This window comes from Gorilla gorilla, chromosome 8 (genome assembly GCF_029281585.2).
Source record: "Gorilla gorilla gorilla isolate KB3781 chromosome 8, NHGRI_mGorGor1-v2.1_pri, whole genome shotgun sequence".
NCBI lineage: Eukaryota > Metazoa > Chordata > Mammalia > Primates > Hominidae > Gorilla > Gorilla gorilla.
This window is the reverse complement of record NC_073232.2, coordinates 110,404,818-110,427,050: the sequence shown is the minus strand read 5'-3', so window position 1 is coordinate 110,427,050 and position 22,233 is coordinate 110,404,818. Positions and strand designations below refer to the sequence as shown.

The 22,233-nt window shown below is 38.9% G+C and overlaps 1 protein-coding gene across 39 annotated transcripts in view; it reads right to left on the bottom strand.

Annotated features, from left to right (window-relative positions):
• Positions 1-21,573, bottom strand: part of R3HCC1L (R3H domain and coiled-coil containing 1 like) — a 108,990-nt gene extending 87,417 nt beyond the window's left edge. For 5 of the 39 annotated variants that reach the window (XM_055352681.2, XM_055352697.2, XM_055352678.2 and 2 more), the window contains exons 1-3: positions 21,140-21,253; positions 1,625-1,679; positions 198-308 (exon numbers count right to left, since the gene is read on the bottom strand). The gene's annotated coding sequence lies outside the window, so the exon portion shown is untranslated. Of the gene's footprint in view, positions 1-197; positions 309-1,350; positions 1,517-1,624; positions 1,680-20,061; positions 20,200-20,821 lie in introns of all 39 variants that reach the window. The other 34 variants (XM_063710363.1, XM_063710373.1, XM_063710370.1 and 31 more) reach the window with 24 other exon arrangements.
• Positions 21,574-22,233: the final 660 nt, after the last annotated feature.

Genomic DNA, 22,233 nt, shown 5'->3' with positions numbered 1-22,233 from the left:
CTCTCCAAAAATTCAACTGAAATAAGTCAATTTGTTTTGTCTTAAAACATAAATCCACAAGGATAGACAGCAGAGAAGAGAAAAAAAGTAACAAAGCTTTGGAAGTTATATATTGATGAATGCTCAATGTGTAGCAGAACTTAAAAAGCCAAATTCCAAACCAGCAGTAGAGAAAGCTGCCACTCAACCCAATTTACCGTCAGAAATCCTCATGAGAGTCAGGGACTGGCCATACCAACTCTGGAACTGGAAGTGAAATGCCGGGAGGGCACTGGGTGAAAGGAGCGATCCTGAGATCCCCTCCTCCTCTGTGAAAAAAAGTTTGGGATTATCTCTAAAATGCAGAATAGACCATCTATGGATCAGGGGCTGACTGGAAGTGCAGTGGTCTTTAAAATTGGGTGATTAAGTAAGCATATTGAACCTAAAATCTATCGCCCCACCCCCATTCCATACACCAGGTCCCAGAAAAATGCCAACTGTTCTATATTGAAAGGTACCCACAAGCACCCAGGACAGTGGATAAAAATAAACACAGACCCACACCAAAGCACATCATTGTGAAACTTCAGAACACTGGGGAAAAAGCAGAGATCTAACAAGTTTCCAGTGAAAAGATCCAAACGAAAGAAGAGGGTTCACATTGGCTTAAGACTTCTCAAAAGCAACAAAGGATGAGGAGAAAAAAGAAACTATGCCTTCAAAATTCTGAAGAAAAATATTTCCAATCTAGAATTTACACTTACCCAAACTATATTAATCAAATGTGAAAATAGAAACCAAAAATATTTTCAGACATGGAAAGGCTCAAAAAATTATCTACCATGTACGCTTTCCTAGAAAGTTACTAGAAGATTGAGAATTTTAAAGTTCTTACAAATTTAGGAAAGACTGAGTGTTCGTAACTATAGTAAAAAGTTACCAAAGACTACTTATACCCATTTGATTGTAAAAACAACTTACTTTTCTTTTACAAGCCAATCAGTGTTAGCTTAGCCCCTTACTTCTGAAAGTCAGTCAATTTAAAGTTAGGAAGAAAGTCACTACCATAAAATACCCAAGTGCCAACCAATCAACAACGGTCTCACCCACGTAATCATTCCTCTATAGATTATGTTAATCTGCTTCTGCTGCCTCTTAAAATTTTCTAATCCCTGAGCACCACACTCCCCCAAAACACTATATAAAACTAGCAATTTGCTTTGTTCCAGGACATTGTGCCTGATTAGATATTTTAGATAGTGAAGGTCTCATCATCCTTTGACAACAAACAAGGAAACAAACCAAAGGAAAGAAGAGATGAGATACGGAAAACAAGACATCCAACACAAGAGAGAAGTGAAGGAATACCAGCGAATGGGACTCTAGGATGGTAACTGTGCACCAGCAGCAGAAGGCAACCAATCCAGATTGAAGCTATGTGAGAGGGCAGGCATGCTGAAGGCTGTCATCCTCATGCTCTCTGGCATGGTACCATCTTTTGAATCCAACACAACTACTAGAGGATGTGCTCCACCTAAGCAAGAGGTAAATGAGGTCTGAAGAAGATATGAGTTCTAACAATATTCGGAGAACCAAACCCAGGAGAGAAAAATCTAAGGATAACAACAAGTGGAAATCATACCAGGAAAACAGCAATGCAGCAGGTGCAGGCTTCAATAGTAGGACACTGGAAGTCTCTAGAAGAGAAATTTCCAAGAATTAAAAAAAAAAAAAAATTCAAACTGACAGATTACTGTGATTGACCTTGTGGAAAACTGCACCGAGGGGCTATTTAAGACACTATCAGCAAATAAAATTTGCACAGGCATAGTAATGTAAATATAACATTAACTATTAGACTTAACCAAATATTTTAATATAACTAAATTAAGAAGCTAGGGAGAAGCAGCAGTGGAGATGGTATTTAATAACACTAAAACTTCCTCTACCATAATAGAAACTCCAAATATAATAAAAAAAAAACCGGTAAATCAAAACATAGCATTGTACATACATTATTTTTAAATACAGAGATATGTTGATGCCAGAAGAAATAGCTTAAGGAGCTGAAAGTAGTTACTTTTAGGGAGAGGACTAGAGAGAGTGAGGAGTGGTGGGACAAAAATGACTCACTATATTTTGTCATAAATCCTTTTTTTTTTCCACTATTGGACTTTTTAAAACATGTTTATTTTAAACTCTACATCTATTGATAAAATATTTTAAATTATTTTTAAAAAGCCAAATAGCAACATATAAACTTAATTGTTCATCATTCAAAAACATGTCTAAAGAAAACATTTTCAACCGAAAGGGACAGAACATCCTACAGAAAAAGTTTCCTTTTTGTTAGAAGATCTTTATATTTCTAATACTGAAAGAGCACAAACACACAAAATATAGAAGCTTCAAAAATAAAAAAAATTTAAGCAAATAATTACCAATTGAGTAGACAGTAAAGATTCAGGAATTGTAATACTAGAAAGATTATAGGTCTGACCTTACTTACAAATTCATTAATGATCAGGAGACAGTGTAAATAACACATTTAATTAAATCTGCTCATTTATCTATTTTAGGAAGTATAATTAACAGCAGTGAGACAGAGTAGTAATATAAAAGGACAGAGACAGATTAAAAACATCGGCCAAAAAAACAACCAAATTGGAGAGTATTTCCAAATAGAAGACTGGGTAAAATTACAGGCTTAAAACAACAGAAGAGGGTTATCAGCAGCTTATTTACCATCAATTTTACTTCACACTGTTGTCACATGAAATAATTTTGGCCAACACTAATGTTAAATGGGGGGATGTATACACACACATGCACATAAACACATACATATGTATATATACGGATATTTTTTTCTTTATGAGAAACTGATAATCCTAATTAAGCAAGGATTCATGAAGAGATTACATCCTAAAAACAACATCCTGTTGATGCAATTTGACAAGAGTGAATTTGTACTCATAGTTCAGTAATTATAAAAACTCTATCAAGAATAATCAATAATGAATTAAACTGTCCTAAAGACAATTAACTGTTATCTACCCTGTATTCTTCATCTAGCTACACTGGGATTATTCTCACTGTTCCTGCTCTTTATTTGAACGGCCAGGCACTGACCATTCAAAATAAAGTCTACATTTCCCAGCCTCTCCAGCAGCAAGGTGTGGCTATGTGGCTAAGTTTGAACAATGGAATATGAGCAAAAGTAGTATACACGGAACTCCCTAATCCAAAATCTATAATGCTACAAAATCTAAAATGTTCTGAGTGTCAACATGATGCCACAAGTAAAAAATTCCAAACCTGATCTCATGTGACAGGTTGCAGTCACAATGCAGGTACCCAACACATAGTTTATTCAGTGTCCCCAAGGAAAGAAAGACCCTCCCAGCTGCTATCAGCCGCAATATATATCTGCACACACCAGATTCCTCCACACAAGCATGCCCACAAAGGGTAATAAAATGACACGTGTACACGCTGGATACACCAATGGGAGGCTCCCCACAATGCCTCACATGGGGCTAAGATGTACTTCCTTACTATTACTCACTATGCTCTTTCTTCCCTTTCTTTTTTTTTTGTTTTGCTTATTCTCTGCTCTGTAGTATAACGATATGGTTGAAAGTATCAAAAAGGCCTGCATGATATCCACAGAGTGATGCAAACATTCCAAAATGTGAAAACAATGTGAAACCATTCTCTGGATCTAAGCATATTGGATAAGGGATACTCAACCTGTAATATATAACTTCCAGGAAGTATCCTTAAAGGAAGTGAGATGTGTCCTTCTCTTTCTCCTTCTGATGATTGCAATGTATGTGAAATAGCTGAAGCTAGTAGCTCTCTTAGACCCTAAAGTGTCTTTGGAAAATAATAGAATCTGAGCACAGTGGGGAAACGTGACACCACAGCAAACCACGTGAGTCCTAAACTGACTACTTCTGGAATTTCTTACTCGACAGACATGAACTTCTATCACATTTAAGTCTCTGGTACTTGGTTCCAACTAAATCTAATCCCAATTCATATAACCTCTACACTAACATATGTGCCTTGTGTTCCTTTTTTCTCTAAACAATCTCTCTCTACTCTTTTACTGGCTCCTTTTCTGCCTCCTGCACCCTTACTATGGGTATTCCCTAATTCTTCATCCTTAGTCTTTTCTGCTCTTCTCTAAGGTTTAGGCCAAACAGTCTTAAAAAACATATCTCTATGTCTCATCTATTGAGCTCCAATTTTATATTCAGCTGCCTATCATTCCACTAGCATGCGACATAATTATATAGGAACATAACTAATTTTTAAAACAAAATAGATAAACAGACAAAGTGGTGGTAGAAACAATAATAGTAGTTGCGGTGGTGGTAATAAATAGCTAATATTTACTGAGCTCTTACTATTTGCCAGCCACTGTTCTCAGAGCCAATCCTCACAACAATCCTACAAAGCAGAGTATTATCACCACCTCCATTTTACAAATGAGGAAATGAGGCCCAGACAAATTAAATAAATTGCTCAAGACACAATGCACTAAAGAGATCATTCAAACCTAGGTCTCCAGAACCCAGCCTCTTAACCAGCGCACACTAGACCTTCTTCCAAAGTACTATCACACATTCTTCCAGTTCCAAAATGGCAGCATAGAAGCAAGCTGGCTTCACTCAACTGCCCCATAGAAAACCAAAAACAAATACAAAGTGCTGAGATTATCACAAGCAATATCCCAGAATTCAAAAATGAGGAAGAGACAGTTTCAGGGCCATGGAGAAGTGAGAAAATCTAAGCAGGAAAGGAAAACCGAACTTCCATAACCATGATGCGCCTTTCACCAACATGCTCAGCACCAAGAATGCAGAAAATTTCCCCCCGACTCACAATCACTACACTGGAAAAAGAATAAGGTGGACAACCAGCTTCCCACCATCGTAGGATCTCTGGCAGGAGACCTGTCTCTGCCTCAAATTACAGGCAGTTTTGGGAGTATGTAAAGGAAGAAGTATCCCTGAGGACAGCCAGAGACAAAGAGGGGAGGGGGGACTACTATTCCCAGCCCTAGAAACTCTGCTCTGTGACTCAGCCAAACGAGATGCCAAATCAAAACAGGTGTTCAGCAGCACCACGCTGTAGGACGTTCATTCCACAAGTCACCTGGGCATGAACCCATAGCCAGCCTTCTCACACTACTGGAATATCTCCTGTGGGACGCCCCCATGCAGGAGGGGCAGCATACTGATTGGTTACTAGAACCGAGGCAAACCTGGGCTTAAGGTGCCAGCTGGCGCCGAAAAGGAGGCAGCAATCTAGCAGGAAAAAAAAAAAGAAAAAGAAAATCAAGAGATGTATTACAAAGAATCACTAAGCAAACACATAATAAAAACCAAAACAAGTAGATCCAAACATGGGAGCTTGAAAAACAGAAAACAAGGCCAAAAGAAAAGACCGGAACAAAGAACTATCCTTCAATGCAAATATACAGATGCACATCCACAAGAAACAACAGCAAACAGGGAACCAAGGCCTCCTCTAACAGCAAAGTGAGGAACCAACTGTCCCTAGCAAGACAGCAATTTGGGAACCCTCCAACCAAGAATTCAAAAATAGCCATTTTAGTGAATTCAGTGATCACCAAGATAACACAGAAAAGCAATTCAGAAACAGATTGGAGAAATTTAACAAAGAGATTGAAATAGTATAAGAAATCAAATATTGGAACTCAGAAATACATTTGCTGAACTGAAAAAGTCATTAGAGGCTCTCAACAGCAGAAAGGATCACACAGAGGAAAGAATCAGTGAACTCAAGAGGCTATTTGAAGATACACAATTAAAGGAGAAAAAAGACCAGCGCTGCCAAGTATAAAAAGCAAATGTTAATAGATCTAAAGGGAGAGATAGACTGCAATACAGTAACAATAGGGATCTTCAACACTCCACTCTCAGTAAAGGACAGATCATCCAGACAAAAAAAATCAACAAAGAAACATCAGAGTTAAACTACACACTAGAACAAATCAGCCTGACATTTCTAGAACATCCCACCCAAGTGCCACAGAACACACATGCTTTTCATCCGGACATGGAACATTCTCCAGAACAGACTATATCTTTGAACAAATTCAAAAAAGCAGAAATCATGTGAATTATCTTTTCTGACTACAATGGAACAAAATTAAAAATCAATAACAAGAAGTAGTTCAGGAAACACACAAACGCATGGAAATTAAGCAACATCTGAATGATCAATGAAGAAATTAAGAAGGAAATTTAAATATTTCTTGAAACAACTAAAAATGGAACTGTTAACACACCACAATCTATAGAATACAGCAAAAGCAGCAGTAAGAGAGAAGTTATAGCAATAAATGCCTACATCAAAAAAGCAGAAAGACTTCAAATAATCTAATAATGTGCCTCAAAGAACTAGAAAAGAACAAACCTAGCCCAAAATTAGTAGAAGGAAAGAAATAATAAAGATCAGAGCAGAAATAAATAGAATTTAGACTACGGAAAATCAATGAAATAAAAAGTTGGTTTTTTGAAAAGAGAAACAAAATCGACAAAACTTCAGCTAAACTAAGAAAAAAGTGAAGACCCAAATAAAATCAGAAATGAAAAGGAGACAAAACAAGTGAGACTAAGTGAGACCATAAACACAAAGAATCATTAGAGACTATTATTAACATCTATATGCCAACAAATTGGAAAACCTGGAAGAAATGGATAAATTCCTGGACACATACAACCTATCAAGATTGAACCATGAAGAAACAGAAAAACTCAACAAACCAATAAGAAATAGCCAGATTGAAGCCGTAATAAAAAGTCACCCATTAAAGAAAAGCTCAGGACCTGATGGCTTCACTGGTGAATTCTACCAGACATTCAAAGAATACCAATTCTGCTCATACTCTTCCAGAAAACTGAAGGAGAGGGAATACTTCCCAACTCATTCTACACAGCCAGCATTACCCTGATTCCAAAACCAGTCAAGGACATAACAAAAAAACTATGGGCCAGTATCACTAATGAACATAGACGTAAAAATACTAGAAGATCAAATTCAACAACACATTAAAAAGATAATTCCCCATGATCAAGTGGGATTCATCCCAGGGAGGCAAAGATGGTTCAACATATGCAAATCAATAAACATGACACATTACATTAACAGAACCAAGAACAAAAAACCCTATGATCACTTTAATAGATGCTGAAAAAGCATTCAATAAAATCTAATATCCCTTTATGATAAAAATCCTCAGCACATTGGGTATAGAAGGAATATACAAAATAATAAAGGCTATATATGACAAACCCACAGCTAATACCACACTTAACAGGGAAAAATTGAAAGCCTTTCCTCTAAAATCTGGAACAAGACAAGGATGCCCACATTTACCACTTTTATTCAACATAATACTGGAAGTTCTGGCCAGAGCAATAAGGCAAGAGAAAGAAATAAAGGGCACCAAATTGGAAAGGAGGAAGTCAAATTGTCCCTCCTTGCAGACAAAATGATTTATATACAGAAAAACCTAAAGATTCCACCAAAAAATTCTTAGAACTGATAAATTCAGTAAAGTTGTAGGACACAAAAATCAACATACAAAAATCAGTAGATTTATATATGCCAATAGAAAAGAATCTGAAAGAGAATTCAAGGAAGCAATCCCATTTACAATAGCTACAAAGAATCAATTTAACCAAAGAAGTGAAAGATCTATACAAGGAACATTATAAAACACTGATGAAGGAAACAGAAGTCGATACCAAAAAATGGAAAGATATTCCATGCTCATGAATTACAGGGAGTAACACAGTTAAAATGACAATACTACCCAAAGCAATGTACAGATTCAATGCAATCTCTATCAAAATACCAATGACATTCTTCATAGAAACAGAAAAACAATCAAAAAAATTATACAGAATCATAAAAGAACCTGAATAGCCAAAGCAATCCTGAGCAAAAAGAAGAAAACTGGAGGTATCACACTATCTGACTTCAAATTATACTACAAAACTCTGGTAACCACATCAATATGGTACTGGCATTAAAACAGACACATATACCAATGGGACAAAATAGAGAATCCAAATATAAATCCATACATTTACAGCCAATTTATTTTTGACAAAGGCACCAAGAACATAAAATGGGGAAAGAAGAGTCTCTTCAACAAATGGTGCTGGAAAAACTGGATAACTATATTGAGAATGATGAAACTAGGACCTATGTTTCACTGTACACAAAAATCAAATCAAAATGGATTAAAGACTTACATGTAAGGCCTGAAACCATCAAATTATTAGAAGAAAACATTGAGGAATTGCTCCAGGACATTGATCTAGGCAAAGATTTTTTGTGTAAGACCTCAAAAGCACATGCAACCCAGGCAAAATAGACAAATGGGACTACATCAAGCTAAAAAGTTTCTGCACAGTAAAGGAAACAATCCAAGTAAAGAGATAACCCACAGAATGGAGAAAATATTTGCAAACTATCCATCTGGCAAAGGATTAATAACAAGAATATACGAGGAGTTCAAACAACTCAATAGCAAAAGAACAAACAAATCAGATTGATTTAAAAACGGGCAAAAGATCTGAATAGATGTTTCAAAAGACAACATTCAAACGGCCAACAGGTATATGAAAAAAATGTCCAACATCACTATTTATCAGAGAAATACAAATCAAAACCACAATGAGATCTAATCTCACGCCAGTTAAAATGGCTTTTATAAAAAAGGCAGGGCATAACAGATGCTGGTGAGGATATGGAGAAAGGGGAACTCTCCTACACTGTTGGAGGGAATGTAAATTAATACAGCCACTATGGGGAACAGTATGGAGGTTCCTCAAAAAATGAAAAATAGAGTCATCATATGATCCAGCAATTCCACTACTGGATATATATCCAAAAGAAAGGAAATCAATATATTAAAGAGACAGCTGCACTTCCATGTTATTTTTTCACAGCACTATTCACTATATCCAAAATATGAAATCAACCTAAGTGTCCATCAATAGATACACGTAAGAAGAAAAAGTGGTACATATACACAGTGGAATATTATTCAGTCATGAAGAAGAATGAAATTGGAAGTCTCTCTCAACCTATTCTGGTTCAGAAGGTTGCCCTGATAAAAATAATTTAAAAGTAAAACAAAAAATGTTTTAAAGAATGATATCCTGTCATTTGCAGCAACATAAATGGAACTAGAGGTCATTGTGTTAAGTAAAACAAGCCAAGCTCAGAAAGACAAATATCATGTGTTCTCACTTATACATGGGATCTGAAAAGTGCATCTCTTGAAGACAGAATGCAGATTGGTGGGTACCAGAAGCCAAGAAGGGGTGGGGATGGGGAAGATAAAAAGAGGTTGATTAATGGGTACAAACATACAATTTGATAGAAGAAATACGACCTAGTGTTTGACAGATCAGTAGGATGACTAAAGTTTACAATAATTACATATTTCAACTGTTTTTAACAAAACAAAAGACAACTGTGTAAGGTGATGGATATCCCTACTTACTCTTATTAGATCTTTACAAATTATATAAATTTATTATCACATGTCCCCCCCACCAAAAAAAGGGTGAATTGTATAGTATGCAAATTATTTGTCAACAGAGCTGTAACCAAAAAAAAGATGCTATCACAGCTTAAGACTTTTTAGTGTCCCCAACAATCACAATAATCATTAAAATATCCTCCATAGTAATAAATTTGATGTTTCTGCAGATTAATTTTTAGAAATTGCCAATTATTACTTAGAAATATGTATGGTAAATAGATGGGTGACCAAGTAAGATCATATTCTTTGGGGGACAAGGGATATGACCATCAAGTCATGAAAATGGTTTTTTTTTTTTTTGAGATGGAGTCTCACTCTGTCTCCCAGGTTGGAGTGCAGTGGAGCGATCTTGGCTCACTGCAACCTCCGCCTCCAGGGTTCAAGTGATTCTCCTGCCTCAGCCTCCCAAGTAGCTGGGATCACAGGCATGCACCACCACACCCACCTAATTTTTGTATACTTAGTACAGACAGGGTTCCATCATGTTGGCCAGGATGGTCTCGATCTCCTGACCTCGTGATCCACTGCCTCAGCCTCCCAAAGTGCTGGGATTACAGGCGTGGGCCACCGCGCCCAGCGAGAATGGTTTTCTTATGTGGTTCTACAGGTTCTAAAAGCAGTTTCAAAAGACAAATTCCAAAGAACATTTATTTGCTAGAATAAATGCATGTCCCCAAATACATTACTTTAAAAGGGGCAGCATTCATTTAGATTAATAAATTTTTAAAGCACCAGACTTTTAAAACTACCACTTAAATAACCTAATGCCTAAAACTGAATATATTAGAAATTGAACTCGTTATCTTTCTCCAAGACCTATCTGAGATCCTTTCCCAATGCCACTATCAATGACACAGTACACTTGATATGTCAGCCTCAAAATTTTGCGGTATTCTGACTCCCATTTCTAACCCCATATCTTACTCTTCTTCCACAAGAGATATCATGTTTTCTATTTTTACATTATTCCTACTTCTGTTTCCACATTATTCCACAGTACAATTGAAATACTGTACTCTTCAGCAATTCCCTCTACTTGAGTTTATCAAACATACAAAGTTGCCAAGGCAGCCTTAGTCAAACACTGTTTTCATTATATGACTCTCAACAGAAGTCCTGTCACCTATTGGATCAAATTTAAGTTTTTCAGCCTAGCCTTCAATATTGTCCCTTAATTCTTCTTCATTATCCCCACACACATATAAACTTAACAAATCCTATCTCCTTACTACTCATCAGTAAAAATCATTCTATTTGTGGAGTACTGTTAAGATCACTTGTTTGTCTCACTCAGTTCACATACTGTACTCATTCTTGCTCCCAACTTCACACCATTCCCTCCAGAGTTTTCTTCTGTCCCCTCCAGTCAATTCGTTACTCTTTCATTTCCTTCAAGATCCTTCTCCTCCATTAGGCCTAAATAACCTGACATAAATACTGCTGTATTTTGCACTCCTCAACTTAGAGATCATTCAGTAGCAGAACCAGAAGAATCTCAAAGATAGACCAGACTAGGACTTCTTTTGCGTATGAATAATGTTCTAAGCAGAGGGTTAACTTTCATAAGATTGTTGTGTCAATACTTTGGAAATCTGACAGCTGACACATGGAAGCCCAGAGGTATCCTATAACTTGCCCTAGTTTTCAGTTTGGCAAGGACAAAGCCAGAATTTGAACCCCAGTCTCCTAGGTTCCCATCCAAAACGAAGACAAATCTAAAGATTACTGCCCAGGCTGGGCACGGTGGCTCACGCCTATAATCTCAGCACTTTGGAAGGCCGAGGTGGGCAGATCACAAGGTCAGGAGTCTGAGACCAGCCTGGCCAACATGGTGAAACCCCGTCTCTACTACAAATACAAAAATTAGCCAGGTGTGGTGGTGCGCCCCTGTAATCCCAGCTACTCGGAAGGCTGAGGCAGGAGAATTGCTTGAACCTGGGAGGCGGAGGTTGCAGTGAGCTGAGATCGCATCACTGCACTCCAGCTCTGGTGACAGAGCAAGACTCCATCTCGGGAATGAATGAATGAATGCATAAATAAATAAATAAATAAATAAATAAATATTACTGCCCAGTAATATAACTCATGCTACATTCCACATTTTTGTTTTTGTAGAGATGGGTCTCACTAAATCACCCTGGCTGCTCTCAAACTCCTGAGCTCAAGCAATCTTCTCGCTTCGGACCCCCCACAAAATGCTGGGATTACTGAGCCACTGCCCCAACCCACTATATATTTTTTAAAGCAGGACACAAAGTTTATATATAACAGCAAGAGATTACAATTTAAGTATGTGTGTGTGCTACGGTAATAGACACACAGAAAACAGAATGGGGTAATAAACCCCAATGTTAACAGTTACTTCAAGGTGGTGAAAATACGGTTGTATTTTCCAAATCCTCTGTAATGAATACATATGAACTATTAATATGTTTAATTACAAAGTAATGCCCTAGACCCTGGTTGGAATAGTTTATAATGTACAGTCATATACTGCATTTATGACAGTAGTGATAACTCAAAAAGTTAAAACTACATGACATTATGAAGTCAAAGATACATTCCTCAACCCTGATTTTAATGTTTTCTCTCCACTGAGGGGGCAAACTGCAAGTTAATAAACTGCAGCCAAGATCTTATCCTAGTTTTTGAAGCACTGTCCTTCACCAAAGTGTTAGAAGCAATGAAAAGTTTCAGGATACCCAAGGAAGCAAACAAGAAACACAGTATAAAAAAGAAATACTATGGCAAAAAGGCAAAGAACAGCAATGTCACAGTGACAATACTGGAGGCAAAAACCAAGAACTACATGGCTCCTGGGGCTTGTCAACTCCAGTACTTAATTTAAATCAGTGGTTCTCACACGAAGGATCAACAGGCATAAAAAGTCACTAGAAATTCTGAACGTATTGAGAGATGGTCACAAGTTTGAAACAGTTATGTGGGATGGTAAGAGAGAATTACTGATCATATAAACAAATCAAGACTATTTCTTTTCCTTCTGGATCTTCTCCTGAAATGAAAGCACAAAAGTTCTGGGAAGATTCATGTGATAAAGAAGTTCAGAACTACCAAAACAAGCTAATAATCTCATCTTTTCCTAACACTAAGTTTTTAACTGCAGTCCAAAATCCCTAATCCAAAACTTGTGGGACCAGACAAGATTCAGAAATCAGAAATTTTCGGATTTAGAAAAGGTTAATATGGTAAATGTTCCATATGTCACAAAATATTCCAACCAGAATCAAACACATTAGTATTTCTTCTTCTTCTGGTTTTTTTTTTTTTTTTTTTTTTTGGAGACGGAGTCTTACTCTGTGGCCCGGGCCAGAGTGCAGTGGCATAACCTCAGCTCACTATAATCTCTGCCTCCCAGGTTCAAACGATTCTCCTGCCTCAGCCTCCTGAGTAGTTGGGACTACAGGCACGTGTCGCCACACCTGGCTAATTTTTGTATTTTTAGTGGAGACAGGGTTTTGCCATGTTGGCCAGGCTAGTCTCAAATTCCTGACCTCAAGTTATCCGCCCGCCTCAGCCTCCCAAAGTGTTGAGATTACAGGTGTGAGCCACCGTACCCGGCCTACTTTTTTTTTTTTTTGAGACAGAGTCTCACTCTGTTGCCCAGACTGGAGTGCAGTGATGCAATCTCCACTCACTGCAACCTCCACCTCCTGGGCTCATGTGATTCTCATGCCTCAGCCACTCGAGTAGCTGGGACTACAGACACATGTCACCATGCCCAGCTAATTTTTGTATTTTTAGTAGAGACAGGATTTCCCCACATTGGCCGGGCTGGTCTCGAACTCCTGGCCTTAAGTGATCCACTCGCCTCAGCCTCCCAAAGTGTTGGGATTACAGGTATAAAAAAAGAAAAGAAAGAGAGAGAGAAAAAAAGAAAGAAATGAACCTGGAACTGATTACATCTCAGAGGTGAGATCATGAGTTGATTTTGTTTCTTTCCTGATTTTCTAAACTGTCTGCAGTGAACATGTATATCATTTATAAAACAAGACCTGTTTTAGTAAATGGGGTTGAGGCAAGACCCAAGTATAGAAATTGACCAACTTGCAAATTCAGTTAAAAAGAAATAATAAGATCTTGTTCAGAGCTTAAAAGCCAAGAAAATAATTTAAAATTGCTTTAGGTTTAAAAGTTTTTACTAGTACAAATTTTTTAACAAAATAACACCATTAGCAGTAGGGAAAAACCCTTACTTTCAATAGAACATTTATTCATTGACATTTAAAAAGTGATACTGTTTTATTAACTCATTTTTTAACTTGCTACCTCCCACCCCCACAATGTTTTTCTTACAGTGACTCTGACAGTCCTGTGAGAAGCAGATCCCATGTAACTGTCACTCTCTCCTTGAATCTGGCAAGCTTGTGATACTACAGAACTTCTAAGGCTTGGTCACAAAAAGTAATGCAGTTTCCACCTGGTTCTCTCTAGATGCTCACTCTTAGAAAACAGCCACCACCATGCTGCAAAGAAGCTCAAATTAGCCTATCTGGGTAGGTAGGTGTTCTGAGGGACAATCAACATCAATCACCAGCCATGTGAGTGAAGAAGCCTCCAGGTTCTAAGTACCAGCCATAAAGTCACCACCAGCTTTTGAATCTTCCCAGCTAAGGCTTAAGCAAGCCATCTGTGCAGAAACTGTCCTGTCTGAATTCCAACAGATCCATAGCACAATAAAATGGTTGTTTTACACCATTATGTTTTGGAATGGCTTGCTACAAACACAACAAAAGGTAACCAGAAAAAAAGTGCCCTTTCCCAGTTTGGTAGCTTTACATTACACACACACACACCACCCCTAAAATCAAGTTTTTCTCAACTTTAAGGAAGGTCCAATCCAATGTGCAATTTGGAAGACCTGTTTTTGGCAGACCTGTTTAAATAAGACAGTTTCTACTTAGGAGGCTTAACAATTCATCTCATATATACCCTGAATACCTATGATATGTAAGATACTTTCCTAGATTCCTAAGACACAAAGATGAATAACATATAGTCTGTAGTTAGAAGTTTACAATCTAGGAAGAGAATAAAATGGGTACACACTAGTTTATGAAAGTCCCTAAGTGCCAAAATAGGATTATAAAGTTAACTCTGCCACAAATAGTTACAGCATCATTTTGGACTTATAAACAGCTTTTGGGTCCTTCAGGAAAGTAGATGGGCTTTAGTAAATGCCTAGAAAAAGAAGACTGGGGAAAAAAAAAAACATGAAAAATGTGGGCCTCATTATATGTTATGTTTAGATTGTGAGATTATGAGTGTTTTCTGTTGTCCTTTTAAATTTCCTGTATTTGCCATGTTTTCTATAGTAAGTTATATATTAGATTTTTTGAGGAAAAAATTAATATTAATCTTAATTTTTTAAAAAATGTGTTTAAACTACACTGAGAGGTCACGTAAGTAGTTAACAGGCAATACATAAATTGACTTGATATTTGCATGCTGAATATGCAAAATAAACTTGGTATTTAAGGAAAAATGTTAGTGTAATAAAAATTTCATGTTACTTGATTTACTACTAATATCTGTTTATTTTCCCTTTCCTAGCCATCTATAAATATTTACACGTTCTTCTCAAATAACAGACAAAAATCCAATAAGCTCTCCATCTTAGTCATGACATTCACTCTTTCTGTCTCCCTCCCTGTATCTGTCTGTCCCTCATTTCTAACTCTGCCCATCTGTCTACATCTCTGATTACCCTGCTTTCTAACTCTGCCTAGGTGACTGTCCCTCTCTGTTTTTGACTTCTCTGTCTCTGACTGACCCTCCTCTCTCTCTGCCTATTGCATGTGTCTCTATGACTACGTGTGTAGGTGTCTTTGAGCTCCTCTCTTGGATTCTGCCTTTCCGTCTCTCCCCCAGTTATCCACCTCATTTTTAATACATCCTTGCTGTTTACTTTTCCTTTTAATAGTTATAAACAAGCAGAGTTGGTTTTATTAACCCTATTTTAAAGACAAGAAAACAGAAACAGGACGACTGGCATACAATTTGAGAAGTCAGGATGTAAATCCAACTGCTTCCCTTCTTTCTTTAATAGTCTTCTGGCATTCCATGGCAAAGAACTTGAAACGGCACAACTGCAAGCCAATATGAACACTACACGCATTCAGATTCTTTTCTAAGAGACAAATGTGATATTAAGGAGTGCTACACACCTTTTGCCCACATTATTCACTCTGCACAGGTTAAATGGTCATGAACTGTCAGCCATTTGCCTATCCCAGAAATCCGTATCCTCATGTTCAGTTTGACCCGTGTTATTTGGAAACCTCATGATACTAGATACTAGAATCTATTTTCCAACAGTGCTTCTCTGCTTCTGTTTATCCCTAGTCCCAACCCAGCTATATCTGGCATTAAAAAAAAAGATACAAGAAGGACAACAAATATTAATAAAACTGAAGGGTGAATTTGAAGAATGAAAAACTATACAGAAGGCTAGCATGAGACAGTGAAAAATGGACACCACAAACTCGAAGCAATTGGTCCATGTTTTATTAAGAGAAAAGAAAATTCTCTCCAAATGCAGGCTTACTGCTGCTAAGTAACACCCTATAACTTTTCCTCTATCTAATGCTTTGACAACTGGAATTTCTCTGTAATTCAATAAGCTCTTAGGAGTTCCCCAAGCTTCATCCATCCTGCTGGGCTCATTACTGGATAACTCTAAATGTTTTCTGCACTAGCTAAGAGCACATTTCCTCGTGGGTAGCACAACAGAAGGAGGGTACTCTTTCAAGGCATGAATAGCCTAGCTCCATTTCTTCTCACTTCTCCTATAGGTGAGAAGTCTACAACAAATATAATTCAACAACTAAAAGAAATGTCTAAATTATAAGCTTAGGTTACTGGGGTTGTCAAAGATCATCCTACAGGTCACGAGTTTTATACATAGTGTGATGGCTAATCATATAATTATATAATTATATAATCATATAATTATATAAGCTAATGAAAAATCTATACTTTTGCTTCTGGCACTAGTTCATTTACTTATGTCTAATGAGTTGCATTAGGGCCAAATAAAAAATATACCAGTCTTTTCATTCATTCTGGTGAGATATTTGTGAATAGTTAGCTTATGGAGCTGATGAGGACAAGGTCACAGACTCAAACTCCATGCTGGCCAATTAGCTTTGCTGTGTGTTTCTAGGTTCCATGGTCACAGTCAACAACCTTAACCTTGGCTAAGAAATACACTGATCATTGAAGCATCAGGGGAATGAATATAGATGTATCAACAAAATCCATACCTTTCAGAAAAAAAATAAAAATTAAAAATAGTAATAACACCACCACCCCAATCTTTAATATTATACTAAACCTGGCTAATATGTGCCTCATTCGAATAATCTTTAATGTTCTCAACCATGCAGGGTTAGTCTAATCTGTCTTCCAGATTATGAGAAACTGAATTCAGAATGATCATATGAACCAAAGTTACATCTAGTGAGCCTGGATTCAGACCTTGGTCTGTCTTGACTCCAAAGCATAGGTTATTGCCACAGTGCTACATGGCCTCTCCAGAGTGCACCTCAGTGACCTAGGACAATCAACAAAATGTTCCTATTCAGAACTATTCAGCACACTCATTACTGAGCATCCACTATACATACTCACACACTATAGATGAGAATTAGCATACCTTCCAAAAATTCCTTTTAAGTAAAAAACAGCCAAGGAACAAAAGTGTTTAATTGATTTTTTTTTTTTTTTTTTTATAGAGATGAAGTCTCGCTTTGTTGCCCAGGCTGGTCTTGAACTCTTGGCCTCAAATGAGCCTACCTCAGAGGATCTCAAAATGCTCAAAGTACAGGAGTGAGCTACCACGCCCAGACAAAAGTGTTTAAGATTAAAACATAAAGGAAAAAATAACACATTATAGCATACAAAGTAGATTTCAATGGAAGTGACTTTCTATTGTCGTAGCTTTGTATACAAGTCTGGTGTGAAAAAATAGTTATCTTGCTGATTCATAACTAAAGGTAAGAAAGAAGCTGGCAAAACATAGCACAGGCATACCACATCAAAAAAGAGAGTAAAGGAAACATTTCCTAAGCATCTGAATCTGCAGATATCTGGGAGTCAACATGGCACTTGAAGGAAGTAAAAAATATATACTTCAATTCTAAACTCCAAGACTTTGCCTTGACCAACAAACCATTTTTCTCTATAAGGCTTTCCTCCTTGGTTTTTCTCAACTCTCACTCCCTGCAGATACACACATACCAATGCCATCATTAGCATCAGTCACTAAGAAATGCCATCTTGAAAAAATGAAGGTCACCAAGTCTCCCGGACCCTATCCAATAAGCTTAAATTTTAAAGTCAAATAGTCTAGCTTAAAAAAAATAAAAATAAAAATAAGGCAGGAAGACAAAACTGTTCCATAAACGTCTATCCTAGTCAATATCTGAGTCATAAAGATAGATAATTGCTCTGCTACAAGCTACAATGTACAGAATTGCATTCTTACTACAGGTTGTAAATGAAGCACCAGTTCAATTTCAACAAACTAGGTACAAAGCAACATCTGGAATCTCTAGAAAAATAGAAACACAGCAAAGCCCAATAACCTTGCACAACAGCATTTTAGGAACCCCTAAAATTGAAAAAAAATCTAATATAATTTTTATATAAAATGCAATTGCTAAAAAACAAACTGCAATGTGACAACTTCTATTTACAGTATTTTTTTAAAGTTTGTGAATTAAGGATGACTATCCTCATTTTACAGATAAATGGAATTTCAGGAAAATACCTAAAATTATCATCATCACTATTATCATAATCATCAATTACAACAGCAACAAAATAATGAGAACTTTATTTGTACCCAGCACTAGTAAGCCATTTATGGTCACATCTCATTTCATCTTTGTAGACACCTTGTGACATAATGCCATTTACCTCCATTTGAGAGATCAGGAAACAGGCTCAGAGAAGTCAACTAATTTGCCCAAAATCAAAAACTACACGTTGAGAATCCCTAATCGGAAAATCCGAAATCCAAAATGCTTAAAAACTTTTTTTTTTTTTGAGACGGGAGTCTTGCTCTGTCGCCAGGCTGGAGCACAGTGATGTGATCTCGGCTCACTGCAACCTCAGCCTCCCGAGTTCAAGCGATTCCCCTACCTCAGGCTCCTGAGGAGCTGGGACTACAGGCACACGCCACCACGCCCAGCTAATTTTTTTTGTATTTTAGTAGAGATGGGGTTTCACCATGTTGGCCAGGATGGTCTCGACCTCCTGACCTCGTGATCTGCCCGCGTCGGCCTCCCAAAGTGCCAGGATTACAGACGTGCGCCACCGCGCCCAGCCCCAAAAACTTTTGACACCACCAGTGGAAAATTACACACCCGACCTTATGTGACAGGTCTTAGTCAAAATGCAATCCAAACTTAGTGTTATGCCCAACAGAGTCTCAATCTATCGGCCAGGCTAGAGTGCAGTGGCCCAATCTCTGCTCACTGCAACTTCCACCTCCAGGACTCAAGCGATTCTCGCGCCTCAGCCTCCCGAGTAGCTGGGACTACAGGCGTGCACCACTACACCTGGTTAATTTTTTGTATTTTTAATAGAGATGGGATTTCACTATGTTGCCCAGGCTGGTCTTGAACTCCTGAGCTCAGGCAATCTGCCTGCCTCAGCCTCCCAAAGCGCTAGGATTACAGGCGTAAGGCACCGCGTCTGGACACAAATTATTAAATTATTAAAAATACTATATAAAATTACCTTTAGGCTATGTATATAAGGTATATATGAAACCTAAATCAATTTCATGTTTAGATTGGGGTCCCATCCCAAAGATATCTAACTATGTATATGCAAATATTCCAAAATCCGAAATTTGAAACACTCTGGTACCAAGCATTTCAGATAAGGATACTCCAACCTGTAGTAAGACACAGCACCAGGACTTGAACTCAAATTTGCTCGAATTTGTACACTAAGCTAATGCAACTTACTGTCACCCTCTCTTGTTTTTTGGACCATTTTCAAGTATTCTTCAATCAATAAATTCGGAATAAACACAGACTAAAAATACCTAACTACACTTTCTTACCCCTTTAAAAATTAATTGCAGAGGTCGGGCACAGTGGGCACAGTGGCAAACGCCTGTAATACCAACACTTTGGGAGGCTGAGGCGGGAGGATCATTTGAGCCCAGGAGTTAGACCAATCTGGGCGACATCGTGAAATCCTGATTCTACCCAAAAAAAAAAAAAACTGATTGCAGAATTAGCATTCTCTGTAAGGGGAAAAATAAGACAATAAGCAACTTGCTTAGTCTCAAAGCTTAATGTCAAAAAAAATTAAACAGATGGGATATTTGGCTATTTATATTCTGAATTTCAACTACGACACAAGACACAAGACCTTCTGGGGACAGGTATTAGTTGTAGTACAACCATATCTGAGGAACGTTTACTGCTTTATGCTTGTACCTGTGTGATACTGAAGGAAGGTTATAACAGCAAGAGATAGTTGTGTGTGCTGAATTCTGGTGGGCCTTAAAATCCAGATGAAGTTTTAAACTGACTCCACAGGTGGTAACGCCCTAAGGTCACCTCTTTACTAGGAACCTGGCATAAAAACATTTGTATGGTTCAGATTCGTTTCCAAAGACACTTTCTCCCTATTTATTAACTAATTTGATCTTCGTATAGACATGAACCTGGTTTTAAAACTCAACTGACCTAGACTGGAGACTGGGGGATGGCAAGGTTATACCCGAAACATGCTTTAGAGTTCAAAGCTTTTGCAGGAATATCACTTCTGCTGAAGCCCACAACCCTGGAAGGCCGCAGGGCAAAGAACATTAACCCCGCTTTTCAGACAACGAAACCGAGGCTGCGCTAAACAGACTACTGTACAAAAGATCACAGGTCCAGCCAAGTGGCGGACTGAGACTTCTCCCAGGATATCAGACTCCAAATCCTGTGCTCCTTTCCGTACACAACTGAGAGGGGGCTGCACTCACAAACTTTAAAGATCGGACTTGGGGTTTTTCGCAGGCCTGCCAAGAAAAAGCAGGAAGTACATGCTCCTTTATAGATTGCTCACTCCCAGCCCGTAGCCCGGGGCTCCCGGGCAGCGGAGGAGGCTCAAAGGCGAGGCTCGAAGCGAAGCCCGGAAACCGCCGGCAGCCCTGGGTGCCCACGCCCCCGCAGCCCCGAGGGGGTAGCCAGGGACCCCCCTCAATACCTGCTGAAACCCAGAAAAAGCACGTCCTTTCCGCTAGGATCATTTGGGGCGAGCGCCCAAAGCGAGCACGAGCCCCAGTGAGTGCAAAAGAGCGCCGGGAGGGTCCCTCTCAACCGCGGGCCCGCAGGGGTCAGAAGGCGGGAGCTTCCCAGTAACCTCCGCCCCAGGCAGGGGCCGGCCCCTCGCGTCACATGAGGAAAAAAAATACCAGCAACAAACGACGGAATGGAAGTCTTGTCCCGGACTGTGAAGGGAGAAGTGGGGATTAAAAATCCTAGCTTGGGGTACAGAGGGAGGGGATACGGGGCTGGTTGTTACCGGCGCGCTGTTGCTCTCCGCTTCCGCCGTCTCCGCGAAGCTCTATCTCTTCCGCTCGCGCCGCTGGGACGCGCGCCAGGCCTCGGCTCCGCCCCCAACGCCGTGGGGCCTTCTGGGGGTTGTAGTTTCCGCGAGGCCCGGCCGCGCCCACTGAGTTCAGGTCACGTAGGGGAGAAGCTGGCAAAATGGCGAGTGCCGGAGCGCATTTCTGCTCCTGTCCCTTCAACCGTCCCTCATTCCTCTCGGCTATATACGTGCTCAAATCTCTTTACATTCCACTCAATTATACCATCTCACTTCCTCCGTTCACAGCCAAGTTTCTTGAAAAAGATAATCTACACTGTCTCTACTTGCTCATCTGTGTTCACTCCTCATCGCAGCTTCCGCCCCCATGGAAAATGCCTTGTTGTCATAAGTGTCCTTGTTGCCAAACTCATTGGAGGTATTTCCGGACTCATTTAACTCAAGCTTTAGTCATTTGACGCTGTTGGGCATTATCACTTATTTTCTATGACACTATCCAGGTTTTCCTTCTCTGAATTCATTCTACTCTGTTTCCTTCAAGAATTGTTTTTCTAACTTACCTCTAAAATATTGGTGTTTTCCAGAGTTCTTAAAATTGGGGTGGGAGAGGGGACACTCCTGTCCCTTCTCACCTGAGCTCATTGTTTGTATTCCCAACTTCCTAGACAGACCTCTCCTCATCCATGCCCACAGGCATCTCAAGTGTCCTTGAAAAGTGAACTACTGGGGCCAGGAACAGTGGCTCATGCCTGTAATCCCAGCACTTTGGGAGGCCAAGGCAGGTGGATCACCTGCGGTCAGGAGTTCGAGACCAGCCTGACCAACATGGTGAAACCCTGTCTCTACTAAAAGTACAAAAATTAGCTGTGCGTGGTGGTGGGCACCTGTAATCCCAGCTACCCAGGAGGCCGAGGCAGGAGAATTGCTTGAAGGAGAATCGCTTGAACCCGGGAGGCGGAGGTTGCAGTAAGCCAAGATTGCACCACTGCACTCCAGCCTGGGCAACACAGGGAGACTCCGTCTCAAAAAAAAGAAAAGTAAACTACTACCCCTCCTCCCTACTCATTAAT